Raw genomic sequence first — 16,605 nt, 5'->3', positions numbered from 1 at the left:
TTTATTGGAACACACACATGCCATTTGCTTACTTATTGTCACAGCTGCTTTCTCAAGGGCAGAGTCAAGCAGTTGTAACAGAGATTGCAAAGCTGAAAATATTTACTATCTGATCTTTCACAGGAAAAGTATGCCAACCCTGCTCTAAAATGTGTGGTTCTGTTTTCCCTCAGTTGAAGTTTTCCTTTAGTTAAAGGGTGATGTTCTCCACACTGACCCAGGAGATGCGAGACCCCAGGGACAGAAGCACCTGAGAAAGTGTAAAGCACAGCTGTTTAATGGACTCGGGGGAGCGTTTGGGGATATACTTAAGCTTCCACTTGTTTCCTCTCTGTACAAAATGCCCTCCTTTAAACCCCAGAGATTCCTATGTGCATGAGGATGTTGAAAATATAAGAGACTTCGTATCATGGAAAATCTTGTTGACAATTTCTTGGCCGTTCTTGAGCTTAATTTTCTCCATCTCTCATTGTGGTCTCCTTACTCCACAGATCCTGGGCTGCTCTGAGTATAATCCTGCCTCCCTTCATGTTATAACATGACAGATCCTGCCTGGTACACAGTAGTTATGTTGTGTAGACCAGCCACAGACGAAACAACAGACTTGGTTTTTTTCCTAATATGGTCTGGTGTGGTAGCCATATATGGCAAGGTAAATGTCAATATTTCTAAAATTCCGATTCCTTATCTCTACCTAATCCATTGTCTCTCTCTTTTCAAAATGAAGATTTGGGTTACAGCCACACAGTCTAAATTAACCTAACACAGAAAGTAAAGCTCTCTTGTGGTTGGAATGTAAAGGAGGGAGCTGAGAATTAAGGAACACCTGAGTTCCATCCGTTGCTGCACTCCCCCCACAGTGTCACAGGCTGAGTTTGCACTACTAGAACATTTTAAAAAGTCATCCTGGTATATGGTCTTTCTCCTTCTTGCTATAATCTTATTTTATGATCTTTAGATAGAAAAAAATTATATGCATGCACACATACACATGCATATATGTTATATATATATATTCAAAATTGTAAAAATGAACCAGATATGCCCTCCTAATCTATTGGTCTGTTTAGCCCCAGCTTACAAACAGACCGCTCCCTCCCACTTTGTGCTCACACAGAGCTCCCAGGACAAATGAGACCAGAGCTTGTTTGCAAGAATTGATATCTTCTTTCCGGTTTGGTTAAATTGGTCCCTGTAAAGCAAAATGAAGATGCATTTTCTGACATTGACCCAACCTCTATACTGTTATTTTCCTTTATTCGTGACAGGGAGTTCTACTTGATGTGAGGAGAGGAATCTGCATCCCTCTCCATATTTCTCACAAAGTGCACTTAATCGGCTCTCCATGAGCCTCTGGTGACTGGGTTAGTGAGTGAGCAACACACCAGGGTTTGAAGAAGCCTTGAAGGGTCTTTGTTCCGGCCCTCTCTCCCCCCATCACATCACGAGGCGCTCTTTCTCAGCTCTGAAGGGCAGGGTTCTTCCATCAGCACATCAGCACAGACTCGGGCAGTTTCCTCCTGGCCCCTTCCTGCTCTTCTCCAGTTGTCATCATGTTATCATCTTAGGCAGTCAAGTTGTTAGCCTTCTTTTGTAAGGAATAATCAAAATCCATAGCTCCTTCCCAGAGAGCAAAAAACAGACAGTACTACAAAGAGAGAAGGGTTGGGAGCTCAAGGGAAAACCCCCAGTGACATAGCAGTTAAAATGTCCCCAGCAGTTATTTCATGAATTATTCTTGCACTCAGGTGAAAGTGAAGCCTGAATTCCTGTTCAGAAAAATAACAATTCAGGAGCCAGCCTGGTGGCATAGTGGTTAAGTTCGCACCCTCCACTTTGGCAGCCCAAGGTTCATGGGTTCGGATCCCAGGGGCGAGTTATGCACCCCTTATCAAGCCATGCTGTAGTGGCATCCCACATATAAAAGAGGAAGATGAGCATGGATGTTAGCCCAGGGCCAATCTTCCTCAGCAAAAAGAGGAGGATTAGCATGGATGTTAGCTCAGGGCTAATCTTCCTCACAAAAATAAAAAATAATAATCCATTCCTAACATCAACCATGCTGGATAACATCTAGAAAGTGCTCAAAACTAGGTAAAAATCTTGGAATTTCTTAGTTTTCAAACACAAACTGGACTGTTTTTTCCAACTTTGTCGGTCAGCATCTTGGGAGGGGGGAGTGGTGTCATCAAAGGCCTTTAAAGGTTTTCATGTGAAAAAGCAGCTTGAAATGATACTATGTCCACAGGAAAAACAGATCTGCGCAAGGGTCAGCCATTTTGAGTTCTGATTTCAAGAGGAAAGTAGAAGGAAGTGTGGAAAATAAAGGAGGCATCTGACTCTGGATGAATGCGAAATTCTTATGTGACTTGGCTCACATTTTCCTTCAGCAGACAGAATACGGTGTGACTCTGGTTTACTCTGTGACAAAGAGACCACACAAAACAAAGAAGGGGCAGTGCTGTGAGCTAGGACTGTTGCCCTTGATAAGCTCTCCGGGGTACGATTTCAAGGAGTAAGTTAATGGCCTCACTACAAAAGAGTCCCAGGGGTCCCTGAAGCTTGACCCCAAAACTTGAACTCTACCTGAACTGATTTTTTTCATTTTTTTTCTTTTTTGAGATTTGAAAACATTTAATCAACTCTCCTCCCGGGACATTTGGTTTCTGTGCACTTCTGCTCTTGTGGGCTCCATCTGGGGGAAGAAGTGCCAAAACCACCACTGGAAAGGCTGCTCCGGAGGTATTTTCAGTCCAACTGAAAGCAGCAGGTAACGGAAATCTTACGAGACAGCTTGTTCTCAGGAGATTTTCCTGTCCAGTTTTGCTGACCGGAGCATTCCCCTGGTTTGGATAAACCTTGAATTAGCAGCTGCACTTTGAAACACTGGTTCTTGGTTCTAATCGCAATTAAAAGTGTTTGGAAGCCCTACCCGCTACTCTTGGATTTTGCCATCCCTGGTTTTGTCCTGTGACATAAGTGCTTCCTGGACTTCCAAAAGCGTTTGGCTTCCCTTCCAGAAACACTGGACTATGGTTGGGTAAATCATTTAAAGGCTTTCAATTCAAGTCAGTGAGCATCTATTCAGCATCAAAAATATTCTCATCAGGGCCGGCCCCGTGGCTTAGCGGTTAAGTGCGTGCGCTCCGCTACTGGTGGCCCGGGTTCGGATCCTGGCCATGCACTGACGCACCGCTTCTCCAGCCATGCTGAGGCCGCGTCCCACATACAGCAACTAGAAGGATGTGCAGCTGTGACATACAACTATCTACTGGGGCTTTGGGAAAAAAAAAAAGGAGGAGGATTGGCAATAGATGTTAGCTCAGAGCTGGTCTTCCTCAGCAAAAAGAGGAGGATTAGCATGGATGTTAGCTCAGGGCTGATCTTCCTCACACACACACAAAAATAAATAAATTAAAAAAAATATTCTCATCATATGCTTGGAGCTAGGGATGGAGCCTGATATCCCTGAATTCAAGGGACTCAGCCAAGCAGAAAAGGCAGACACACTTTCAAATGATGCTATAAGTAACACTAATGGCTCAAATTAAGTACAGTGGGAACACACAGACATGGTGGAGATGCATCAGAAGTTAATAATTGTTTATTTTTTAAATAATGGGTCACACAAAGTTCTTTCCCCCAAATGCCAGTTGTTTTAGGCAGTAGTTTGTTTCATTTTGTTTAAACAGTCTGAATGTATAGACTAGAGGGTGACAAGTAGGTTTCAATGCTGAGCTTATTTAATGGATCGGTGGTTGCTCTCTGGAGCACTGTGTTAAGAAAGATTCTGAGGTTGTATTTGGTCTCAATGGGAAATGGTGTGAGGATTGATTGGTTGTCCTCGACACTGTGGAGGGAGCACAGCATGCATGCCACAGACATGCCAAACTTGAAGCAGATATGGCCCATGTGTGAATCAGTGCAGAGCTAAAACATAGCTCAACACGTACACTTGCTCAGCCCCGACTGTGAACCACAGCAGAGTCCCCTTGTGACAAGACCCTCCTTACACTGATTTGTGTGCACTGTGGGGCAGAGGCTAGTTCCTAAAATATAAAAACAACATAGAGGAAAAGTCAGAGAGAACGACACATCAGACTGTCGATGTCCATCTAGAAACCCTCCCAACCCTTTGATTTTCTACGAGGTCCCTCCTGTGTAGATATCCTGTTCTCAAAGAACAATAAAAATGAATCCTTCCCACAACATTGCTATATATGAGCTTTGGCCTGTCAGTACATATAGATGGGATTATCTGTGAACTTCAGATTTACCAAACAAGAAGTGGGGATTTCCGAGGAGAAACCATAGTACCTGCCTAGAGGTGCAGCACATGTGTGCTTGTTGAGAAATGGAATTCCCAATGAATTTTGGAAGATGGAAGGCCCAGCAAGGCCATCCTGACAGCTGGTTACCAGGCAGCTTCTGGTGGTGATGCACAATAACATACTTATCATCCTGAGGGCTCCCAAGATAAAGTGGGTCACCATGACTGGCGTGCTGTAACACTGTCTGTGGATTTGGGGTATAATTCTGATTAAATTAAAGTTCTATTAAAGTAAAACATGTTACCATTTAGAGTTTTGTCTGCTTGGCAGCATTTGTTTTGTCAATCTTGCAAGAGAAATTTGGCCCACTGGAATTGGATGTTGGATATAGCATTTCTTCAACATCAAGAAAATGGCCACACATTTTTAAAAATTGTTTCCCTTGCAAATAATTTTTAAGTAGCCTTACAGAAATGTTTTCCTTGCTTCACTCTCTGGTGAGGTAAAAATGCACACCCACAGTTGCCAGTTGGCATAGTCTCTTGTGACTCCTGCAGACGGCAATGGGATGTATGAGGTGATTGTTGTGGGGTGAGGGGACTGCTCTTCCTTACAATATGAAAAATGATCCTTTTCATTTTTCACTAATTCCTTAAAGCAAAAGCACTTCCCACTCACAATGTTGCCTAATTGAGGGACGTGGAAAAAGAACGAAGAAAGAAACCTCAAACAAGAGTGTTTGCTGCTCCCATTTTAACACTAATTAATTGTTGTTGTCAGTGAACTCAAAATGTACATGGGATTACACTTTCTAGAGTCTTTACCTGGCCCTACAGGGGGTGTGAGACTTGTTGCTCCGGGCTTTGGATGGTGGTGGGAGCACAGTTGCAACCAGCAGGAACTCTCGCTTACACACTCCTTTGCAGAAAGGATATGTGCTTCAGTATTGGTTTGCGGTTCTCAAATGAGATGCTTTTCTACTTCAATTATATTGTGGTAGATCAAACATTACAAAATAAGCCTCAAATAGGAGCGTAGCCTTACCAAAAATGAAAGCGTATGCGTGAGTGTCCAGATACAATGGCCCTATGCTGACACCTTGAACCGCACAGGCTGTTCCTGCCATGTTTGGGGCTTGCTACGGGCACAAACTGTAAAGAAGGAAGAAATCTTGTTTTGACACATTCCCAACTCTCTTACATGCCTTTTAAAAATGTTTTAAAGCTCTGCTCCTTCTGCTTTTCCATCCAAAGAGAACCATCTTTTCCAATCTCCTCTCTCCCACCTTTAAGCCGTTCTGTGGTCCAATCCGTAGGGGTGTAATCATCGCATGGAAAGATCGTTGCATGGGGAGTTCTTTTATTCCTTGATTTATTCAAATATCTGAGTACATATTGGGTGCTGGGCTCTGCGCCAGGCATTAGGGATGCAGTGCTAAGCAAACCAGACATGGTCCCTACACAGCATGCTTCCATGCTGTGTAGTAGGGGAGATAGACATTAATCAAATAATCAAGAATTTGTAATTAAAACCACAATAAGTATTGTACTATGAAGTAGAGGTATTATCAAAGCATATAATGTAGTAGTTAACCTTGTCTGGGTGAGGAAGATGGATGAAGGCAGGGGCGTCTGGGAAAACTTCTTTGCTATGATGGTACTTGAGCCAAGGTCAGACAAAGAGCAACTAAATGAATTGAGGAAGGATGAACATTTCCACATAAATAGGGTTTGCCTGGATCTTAGGGAGTTCTCAGGATCCAGGATTTTCAGTGCTAAAACTGGGACCACCCCTGACAACCTGCACATAAGGGTACAGAGTGTGCAAAGACCCCATCGCAGGTGAGAGCAGGGAGAATTTAAGAAATGGAAAGGCGGCTAGGGTTGTTGGAAAGAGCTGCCAGCACCCCACTGTGGATGAAACCCAATGAGAGAAACAGACAGGGGCCGGACCATTTAGAGCCTTGAAGGTCACGTTAAGGTCTCTATCCTAGAGCAATGGAAAGTCTTTTAAGCAAGTAAATGACAGGGTCAGGTTTACCTTTCAGAAAGCTCACTCTAGCTAGAATATGGAGACCATTACCAGGCAAAGTTCAGAAATCTTTTCCTCAAGTAAATCTAGCTGTGGTCCCTTGGCATTGGTGTGCTGGTGAATGTTTAACAATTGGCTTTCTGTGGGATTGGGAGTGGGGAGTGGCAGAGAAACCCTGATCGATAGCATTTGCCAATTTCCATGGTGTAAAGTTCCCACTGGAGTGGATTTCAAGCTACCAACATGATGTCACTGAATGCAGAGCTGGGAAGAGATGCCACGAGGGAATCTAAGAACCTTGCTAGTCCCTTACCTTCCTGAAAAACTAGAGGGACTGTTCAAACAAAATCTGACTTAAATGACCCGTAAATTTAAGCCTTTCCCCTAGTCCCTGAGAAGTTCTGACACAGGAGAGGGTTTTAAAACTCTTCTACTATAGGATGTGAAAATGTGTTAGGTATGGCCAGGATTGCTGCACTGAATCTGGAGGGTCCCAATGACGTGGAAAAAATAGAACATGATAGAGATGTAAAAATCACCTTAGGTTAATAAAAGGCTCTTTAGAAACCACGAAAACATTTCTACAGCCTTCTGTGTTGCAGAATGTCCACCAGAGAGCTGAACACCGAGGCCAGTGTGGACCCTGACACGACTAAGCTTTCTCCTGTCTTGACTCACAGGTTGAGAATTTTTGGAATTCCAACCAATATATTAAAAACAAAACTAAAACCCCACAAAACTCCAGGCTCAGAGTGTTGGGTGCCTATGGCCTTGCAAAGAAGAGGGGCGTGCATCATTTTAACCTTGAATAACCAGAATTCTAGAAAGCCAGGCACAGGGTCAAGAAAATCTGCATTTATTGAGGACATGGATCATTTCTTATTCACCTTTGTCTCCATAGTGCCTAAACTTGGGGTCAGGTTCAAAGTAGAAGTTGAAAAAAAGATACATAGATAGATAATTTCTTAACTTGCATAAAAAGATATGTCTTTATGATTAACTTTGTAATCGTATGTCCATTAAAAGCTATCAAATTGGCTGACCTTTAATATAAACAAATATTAGCCTTTTCAGAAAAGGATAGCTTATTAGCTCTTTTAATTTAAATAAATTTTTTATTATAGAATAGATGTAGATGTACAGAAAAGTTCTGAAGCTAGTACAGAGAGTTCCCATATAACCCACATCCAGCTTCCCCTATATTAACTGCTTACGTTAGTATGGTACATCTGTAGCAATTAATGAACAAATGTTGACACATTATTATTCGTTGAAGTCCGTAGTTTACTCGGATTTCCTTAGTTTTTACCTAATGTCCCTTTTCTGTTTCAGGATCCCATCCAGATACCACATTACATTTAGTCATAATGTCTTCTAGGGTTCCTCTTGACAGTGACAGCTTCTCAATTTTTCTTGTTTTGGATGACCTTGACTGTTTTGAAGAGTACTGGTCAGATATTTTATTTATTATTTTCAAGAATGTCCTTTGGATTGGGATCTGTCTGACATGTTTCTCCTGATTAGATTGGGTAACTTCAGACCACGGAAGTAAAGTGCCATTCTTATCACATCATATCCGGGGTACGTACTGTCACCACGACTTACCACTGTGAGGTTGACCTGGTAGTGTTTGTCAGGCTTCTCTACTGCAAAGTTGATCTATTTTTTCGCCTTTCCATTCTATACTCTTTGGAAGGAAGTCACAATGCACAGCCCACACTTGAGACGTGAGGAGCTATGCTTCCTCTCCTTGAGAGTGGAGTATCTACATAACTTATTTGAAATTCTTCTGCATGAGAGATTAGTCTTTTCTCTCCCAATTATTTATTTATTCTATCATGTATCTATATCAGTATGGACTCATGTATTTTATACTTTGGGTTCTAATCAACTACTATTTTGTTTATTTTGTTTTTCAAATTGTTCCAGATTTGATCTTTGGGCTTCAACATATTCCCATCACTGGGGTTTTTATTTTTGAGCACTTCATTACTTTCTGGCACTACAAGATACTCCAGGATCATCTTGTATATTTCCTACCCCAGTCCTAGAATCAGCCATTTCTCCAAGGAACTCTGGTTTATTTTATTGGAGAATGGTATTAGAAACCAAGATCTGGGTACTGGAGGTGCTCATTGCTTCTGGGGTATTACTGCTTCTAGGCCTTCTCAGCTAACAGAACCAGGAAATATATATGGTATATTAACCTGTGTATATACACATATCTTTAAATATTTCTCTCTCCATATATATCCATTTGTATCTATATTAAACAAAACATGGGTTCATGCTAATGCCTCCAACTCTAATCTATTACCACATAGGTCATTCTAACGTCCCTCCCTCGGTTGGCTATAACCTCCACTCCAGTAGTGAGAAACCTGGCTCCCACCATCTGTCATCCATTTTCTTAGTTTTTCAATTCCAGAATATATATATAGTAGTTTCAGAATTGTTCACCCATATCTTCGTTGGGAACAACTTCATCAACTAGAGTACAGTGCTAAGTGCAGTTCCTTTTGCCTTTAGTCTTAACATACTCCACTAATTTTCAAAGTTCCTCAGATCAGAACCCTTTTTCTTAAACCCCTCAGTGAGGTTGTTTCATACCTTTGTGATATAGTTATATTCTTTTGTTAAAGTCTGCATTCCATCTAGTCCCCAACCAGCTAAATGATTTTTCAAATTTGCATACATTAAGGTTCACTCTTTCTGCTGTAAAATTCTATGTTTTGACAAATGTATATTATCATTGTCCACCAGAATAGCTTCTCCACTCTGAAACAATACTGTTTCACCTATTCAGTGTTCTCCCCACTGAAACCAATAATCTGTTTATCATCTTTATAGTTTTGTGTTTTCCAGAATATCATAAAAATGGAATCATACACTATACAGCCTTTTAAAACTGGCTTCTTTCACATAGAAATATGTGTTTAAGTTTCTTCCATGTCTTTTCTTGGCTTGATAGGTCATCCTTTTTTATCACTCAGTAGTATTCTATTGTATGGATGCACCACAGTTTGTTTATCCATTCACTTACTGAAGGACATCTTGGTCCTTTCCACTTTGGGACAATTATGAATAAATCTCCTATAATCATTCACATGCACATTTTGGTGGGGGCATTAAGTTTTCAAACCAATTGGATAAATACCTAGGAGTGCAACTACGGGGTAGTATGGTAAGAGTGTGTTTAGGTTTGTAAGAAACTGCCAAACTGTCTTTCAAAGTGGCTGTGCCATTTTGCATCCCACCAGCAGTGAGTGAGACTGTCTTTTGCTCTGCATCTTCACCAGCAGTTGCTAGGGTCAGTTTTTGGATTTTAGCCATTCTAATAGGTGCAAAGTTGTATCTCCTTGTTTTAATTTGCATTTCCCTAGTGACAAATGATGCTGAGCAGCTTTTCATATGCTTAGTTACCATCTATATATTGTCTTTAATAAAATGTCTGTTCAGATCTTTTGCCCATTTTTAAATTGGATTGTTTGTTTTGTATTGTTGAGTTGTAACAGTTCTTTCTATATTTTGAATACAAGTCCTTTATCAGATGTATGTTTTGATATATTTTCTCCCAGGAAGTAGCTTTTCCATTCGTTCTCTTAACAGTGTCTTTTGCAGAGAAAAAGATTTTAATAAAGTTCAACTTAACAAAATTTTCTTTCATGGATCATACTTCAGTGTTATGTGTGAACACTTGCTATTTTGAGGTCACATAGGTTTTCTCCTATTTTTTTTCTAGATGTTTTATAATTTTGCTTTTTACATTTAAGTCTATGATCCATTTTGAGTTAGTTTTGTAATGAAGTATAAGGTTCTTTTTTTTTTGCACATGGTCATCCAAGTGTTCCAGAATCATTTGTTGAAGAGACTATCCTTCACTGAATTGCCTTTGCTTTTTTATAAAAAAATCACTGGACTATATCTGTGTAGATCTATTTCTGGGTTCTCTATTCTGTCCCATTGATATCTATTTTTATATCTATATCTATATCTATATCTATATCTATATCTATATCTATATCTATGTCTATGTCTATGTCTATGTCTATGTCTATGTCTATGTCTATGTCTATGTCTATATCTATATCTATCTATATCTGTCCTTTGGCCAATATGACACTGTCTTGATTATTGTAGGTTTATAGTAAGTCTTGTAGTTAGGTAGTTGTGTCCTCTAACCTTGCTCTTCTTCTAATATATTGCATTGAGTATTCTAGATCTTTTGGTTTTTCACCTTTTCTAGGTCTTGTCTTTCCATATGAATTTTAGGAGCAGTTTGCCAATATATACAAAATAGCTCTCTGACATTTTGATCGAGATCGCATAAAATCTAAAGATCAAGTGCCAAAGAATTGACATCTTAACAATATTGTTTTCTAATCCATGAATATGGAAAATCTCTCCATTTATTAGATCTTGTTTGATTTCTTTCATCAGTGTTTTGTAGTTTTCTGTGTATAGATCCTGTACATACTTTGTTAGATTTATAGCTACGTATTTCATTTTTTGTGCTATTGTATGTGGTACTGTTTTTTCAATTTCAATTTTCAACTGCTTGTTGCAGAGAAGCAATTGACTTTCATATATGAACCTTTTATCCAGCAACCTTACTACACTTGTTTATTAGTTTCAGGAGCATATTTGCAGATTCTTTGGGTTTTTCTATATAGACAATCAAGTGATCTGCGAATAAAAGCAATTTTATTTTGTTTCAAATATATATGTATTTTATTTCTTTTTCTTTTCTTATTGCACTAGCTAGGATTTCAAGTTGGATTTCCATGCTGAATAGTAATGGTGAGAGAGGACTCTCTTTTGCCTTGTCTTGGTACTGATTCATGTGGGGAAAGCATCTAGTTTCTTACCATTGGGTATTATGTTATCTCTAGAGTTTTTGTTAATGTTCTTTATCAAGTTGAGGAAGTTCTCCTTTATTCCTAGCTTGCTGAGAGGTTTTTTTTTTTTTTTTTATCATGAATGCATTTTGGATTTTGTCAAATGCTTTTCTGTGCTAATTGATATTATCATATGATTTAGCATGTTGATGTGGTGGGTTACATTAGTTGCATTTTGGATATTGAATCAGTCTTGCATATCCGGAATAAATCCCACTTGATCGTGGTGCGTAATTGTTCTTATACATTGTCAGATTTGATTTGCTAATATTTTGCTGGGGATTTTTGTGTCTATGTTTATGAGATATTGGTCTGTAGTTTTCTTTTCTTTATCTTCTCTGCATTTTATTTTGGAATAAGGTAATGCTGGCCTCAGAATGAGTTAGAAAGTTTTTCTTCTGCTGCCTGTAGGCTTAATTTACTCTTCTTTCTCAGTTTCCATAGGTGGAGTCTTAAGTAATTGACTTTAACACTCTTCTAATGTATGCATTTTATGCTATAAATTTTCCTCTAAGCACATCTTTCACTACATCTTACAAATTTTGATATATTCATTTTCATCTAGTTCAAAATATTTAAAAATTTCTCTTGAAACGTCTTTAACCTATGGGTTATTTTATTAATGTGTTCTTCAAATTTCAAGAATTTGGGGATTTTTCTAGCTATTTTTCTGTTGCCGACTTCTAGTTTATTTCCATTGTGGTCTAACAGCACACTTTGTACTATTTCTATTCTCTTAAATTTGTTAAAGAGTACTTCATGGTCCAGAATGTGGTATATCTTGGTGAATGCTCCATGCGCATTTGAGAAGAACAAATATTCTGCTATTGTTGGATGGAGTCTTCTATAAATGTCAATTAGATAAAGTTGATTGATAGTGCTGTTCAATTCATCTATATGCTTACTGATTTTCTGCCTGCTTGATTGATCAATTACTGACAGGAGACTGTTAGAGTCTTCAACTATAATAGTGTCTTTGTCAATTTTTCCTTTAAGTTTTGCCCATTTGCCTTATGTATTTTTGTTAGGTGCATGAACTTTTAGGATTGTTATGTCTTCTTGGAAAATTGAAGAATCTCTTTATCATTATATTATGCTCCTCTTTGTCCCTGATAATATTCCTTGTTCTCAACTCTGCTTTGTATGAATTAATATTGTTACTTGAGTTTTCTTCGATTAGTGTTAGCATGGTGTATCTTTCCCTACCCATATGCATTGAACCTATTTGAATTTATACTTGAAGTGAGTTTCTTGTAGACAACATATATTTGGGTCTTGTTTTTTATCCACTTTGACAATCTCTGTGTTTTAATTGATGTATTTAGACCATTCATATTTAAAATGAATATTGATATAGTTGGATCAATATCTGTCATGCTTGTAACTGTTTATATTCATTACATTTGAACTTTGTACCCCTGTTGACTATATTTTTTCCCATTTAACAAAGGAGAAAGCTCTGGGTGTATGTCAACATGATTGCTCTTCCCCTCCCCATGCCAGAGCCAAGAAGGGATCTTTCTTGGATCTTCATCTTGGAAAACTGGTAGTATACTTAGAGATAAAGTCCATGAAAGTGTGGTGGCCAACCTAAGACTGTGACCCTCCAGGAGTTTCTCACTCTTTTTCTAGTTAATGCTCAACCTCCATAATTCATCAAAATTACTATATAAATGTTTCTACTAGTTTATGGCTTTGACAGCTTTTGCTCTGGTAAGCAGATCTTGGCTGTGTTTCTCTGGATGTGCCTATTGGGGTGGTTGTTTACTCAAACCTCAGTTCTCTGATGAGTCCTAGAAAAGTGACTGATTTTCAGTTTGTTTAGCTTTTTCTTGTTGTAATTGTGGGAATGATGGCTTCTTAGGTCTTTACATATCAGAGCTAAAACTTGAAATCCTGACTTGCTTTTATTTGTTTAATTAAAATTTTCATTTTGGGACAATTGTAGATTCACACGCAGTTATAAGAAATAACACAGATATTCCATGTAGCTTTTGCTCAGTTTCTCCCAATGGTAACATCTTGCAAAACTCATAATGACATTTTGGCCAATGATGGACCTCATATTCGACTGTAGTCCCATAAGATTAGTACGATATAGCCTAGGTGTAGAGTAGGCTATACCATCTATGTTTGTGTAAGTACACTCTATGATGTTCGCACAAGGATGAAATTGCCTGAAGACGCATTTCTCAGAATGTATTCTCATGGTTAAGCAATGTATGACTGTAGTGTAATATTACAACCAGGATATTGACACTGAGAGTATCAGATACAGAGTATTTTCATCACCACAAAGATCCTTCCTGTTGCCCTTTTATAGCTGCACCCACTTCTCTCCCCCTACCCTCATTGACCCCTGGCAACCAGTAATCTGTTCCCCGTTTCTATATCTCTTCCGTTGCAAGAATTTTATATAAATGGAATGACATAGTATGCAACTTTTTGAGATTGATTTTTTACTCACTATAATTTTCTAGAGATTCATCCAAGTTATTGCATGTATCAATAGTTGTTTTCTTTTTCTAATTGTTGAGTAGTATTCCATGGTATGGATGCCTCACAATTTGTTTAACAATTCACCCATTTAAGGACATCTGGATTGTTTCCAGTTTGAGGTTATTTTAAATGAAGCTGTATGAACATTTATGTACAGGTTTTTGTGTGAACATAAGTTTTCATTTCTCTGAGATAAATGCCCAGGAGTGCAATTGCTGGGTTGTACGGTAGTTGCATGTTTAGCTTTTTTGAGAAATTGCCAAACTGTTTTGTACCATTGTGTATTACCACCAGCAATGTATGAGTGATTCAGTTTTTCAGCATTCTCACCAGCATTTGGTGTTGTCACTATTTTTTATTTTAGCCATTCTGATAGTTGTGTGGTGATGTCTCATTATGGTTTTAATTTGCATTTCTCTAACGGCTAATGATATTGCATGTCTTTTCATGAGCTTATTTGCCATCTATATCCTCTTTGGTGAAACGTCTGTTCACGACTTTTGTCCACTTTCTAATTGGATTGTTTTTTTTTTTCTGTTGAGTTTTGAGAGTTCTTTATAGATACTAGTTCTTTGTCAGATATGTGGTTTTCAAATATTTTCTCCCATTCTTTAGCTTATATCTTCATTCTCTTAAGAGGGCTTTCACATAGCAAAAGTTTTTAGTTTTGATGAAGTCCAATTTACCATTTTTATCTTTTATGGATCATCCTTTTGGTGTCAATTCTAAGAACTCTTTGCTTAGCCCTAGTTCCTGAAGGTTTTTCTTATGCTTTTTTCTAAAAGTTTCATAGTTTTACATTTAAGTCTATTATCTATTTTTAGTTAATTTTTGTATAAGATGTGAGAGTTAGGTCAAGGTTAGTTTTTTTTTTTGCCTATCGATGTCCACTTGCTCAAACACTATTTGTTGAAAAGGCTATCCTTCTTCTATTGAATTGCTTTTGCACCTTTGTCAAAAATCAGTTGGGCATATTTGTGCACATCAACTTCTGTGTTCTCTGTTCTGTTCCATTGATTTATGAGCCTATCCTCCCCTAACACCACACAGTCTTGATTACTGTAGGTATATAAGGACTCATGGAGTTGGGTAGATTAATTTTTTATACTTATTTTTCTTTTCAAAATGTTTTTAGCTATTCTAATTTCTTTGCCTTTTCATATAAATTTAGAATAAGCTTATCTATACCTAAAAAATATCTTTGGGATTTTGGTAGGAATTTCATTAAACCTGTGTATTAGTTTTCTATTGCTGATGTAACAAATTACCACAAGCTGAAAACAACACAAATTTATTCTCCTACAGTTTTGGTAGACAGAGTCTGAAATCAGTTTCATTAGGCTGAAGTCAAGATATCAACAGGGCTGGTTACTTTTGAAGGCAGTGAGGGGAGAATGTGTTTCCTTGCCTGTTTCAGCTTCTAGTGTTTGTCTGCATTCCTTGGCTTGTGACTTCTTCCTCCATCTTCAAAGCACACCACTCCAACCTCTTGCTTCCATCATCATATCTCCTACATTCCCTTCTGTGTCAAATATTCCTCTGACTCCTTATAAGAACACTTGGGACTACATTTAGGACCCACAAGATAATCCAGAATAATCTCCCAATCTCAGTATCCTTAGTTTAATCACATATGCAAAATTCCTTTTTCTATATAAGGTAATGTTCACAAGTTCTAAGAATTAAGAAATGGGTATCTTTGGGGACTTTATTCAGTATACTACAAATATCAACTTGGGAAGAATTGACATCTTTATTATGTTGGATCTTCTGATCTACGAACATGGTATGTCTCTCCATTTATTTAGTTCTCTTTAATTTCTTTCATTATGATTTTGTAGTTTTCAGAATACAAGTTCTGTACATGTTTTGTTATATTTACACTGAAGTATTTCTTATCTTTTAACAATTATAAATGGAATTGTATTTTTAATTTTGATGTCTACATGTTAGTTGCTAGTATAGAGAATACAGTTGACTTTTTTTGGCATATGAAAATTTATTACTACCATGTTTTCACCATCGAAACTCATCATTTTAGTCTTTCTTTCTTGCCTTTGAATAAGGCAAAAAAAAAAGAGAGACATTGGCTACTTTGACAACCTTAAAGCAGACTCCAGGAACGTCACCAATAGCATAACCTTTGCAACTAAATCCAGCAACCAGAACTTCATCATTTTACCCGATAAAATTCAAGCAACCATCATTGGGTAAAAAGGCTGTGTTTTTTGTTTTTTTTTTTTTTTGCCATTTTTGACCAGCTGGACTCTGACACACTTCCTGACAGCAGAATTTAGCTGTTTGGCTTCAACCCCTACTTTTTCCAACACAATTCCCTTTGCAGGGGAAGCACCTCCAAAAGGGTTGGTCTTTAGGGCTGAGCCCAAATGGTCTTTCTTATACTGTTTATCATGCTACTTCTGATCTTGTTGGTGGCTACAGAGCTTCCTGGCAGTACAAAGACCGCAATGCTTGCCCATCCTGCCAGCGCCACAGGCCTGAGCAGAAGTCAGTTGATTTTTACACGTTGGTCTTGCAAAACTTTCTTATTAGTTTGTTAGCTTATTAGTATTATTAGTTTAGGAGTTTTTGTAGATTCCTTAGGATTTTCCACATAGGCCATTATATCATCTACAAATAGGGACAGTTTTATTTCTTTTCCTCTTATCTGTATGCCTTTTATTTCATTTTCTTGCCTTATTGCACCGGCTAGAACTTCCAGTACTTGTTGACTAAGAGTTGAGAGAGAAGACATTCTTGCCTTGTTCTTGATCTTAGGAGGAAAGCATTCAGTCTTTCATGATTAAGTATAATGTTAGTGGTACAGTTTTTGTAGATACTCTTTATCAAGTTGAAGAAGATCTCCTCTATTCCTGTTTTTCTGAGAGTTTTTATCATAATGAATT

At 38.2% G+C, this 16,605-nt stretch overlaps 1 pseudogene; it reads right to left on the bottom strand.

The window, feature by feature from the left end:
- Positions 1 to 15,731: 15,731 nt before the first annotated feature.
- LOC131413393 (small ribosomal subunit protein uS12-like) lies at positions 15,732 to 16,179 on the bottom strand (annotated as a pseudogene).
- Positions 16,180 to 16,605: the final 426 nt, after the last annotated feature.

The sequence above is a fragment of the Diceros bicornis genome, chromosome 14 (genome assembly GCF_020826845.1).
Source record: "Diceros bicornis minor isolate mBicDic1 chromosome 14, mDicBic1.mat.cur, whole genome shotgun sequence".
Classification (NCBI taxonomy): Eukaryota; Metazoa; Chordata; class Mammalia; order Perissodactyla; family Rhinocerotidae; genus Diceros; species Diceros bicornis.
Note: the sequence above shows the minus strand (reverse complement) of the source record. Positions and strands in the feature narration are given on the sequence as shown.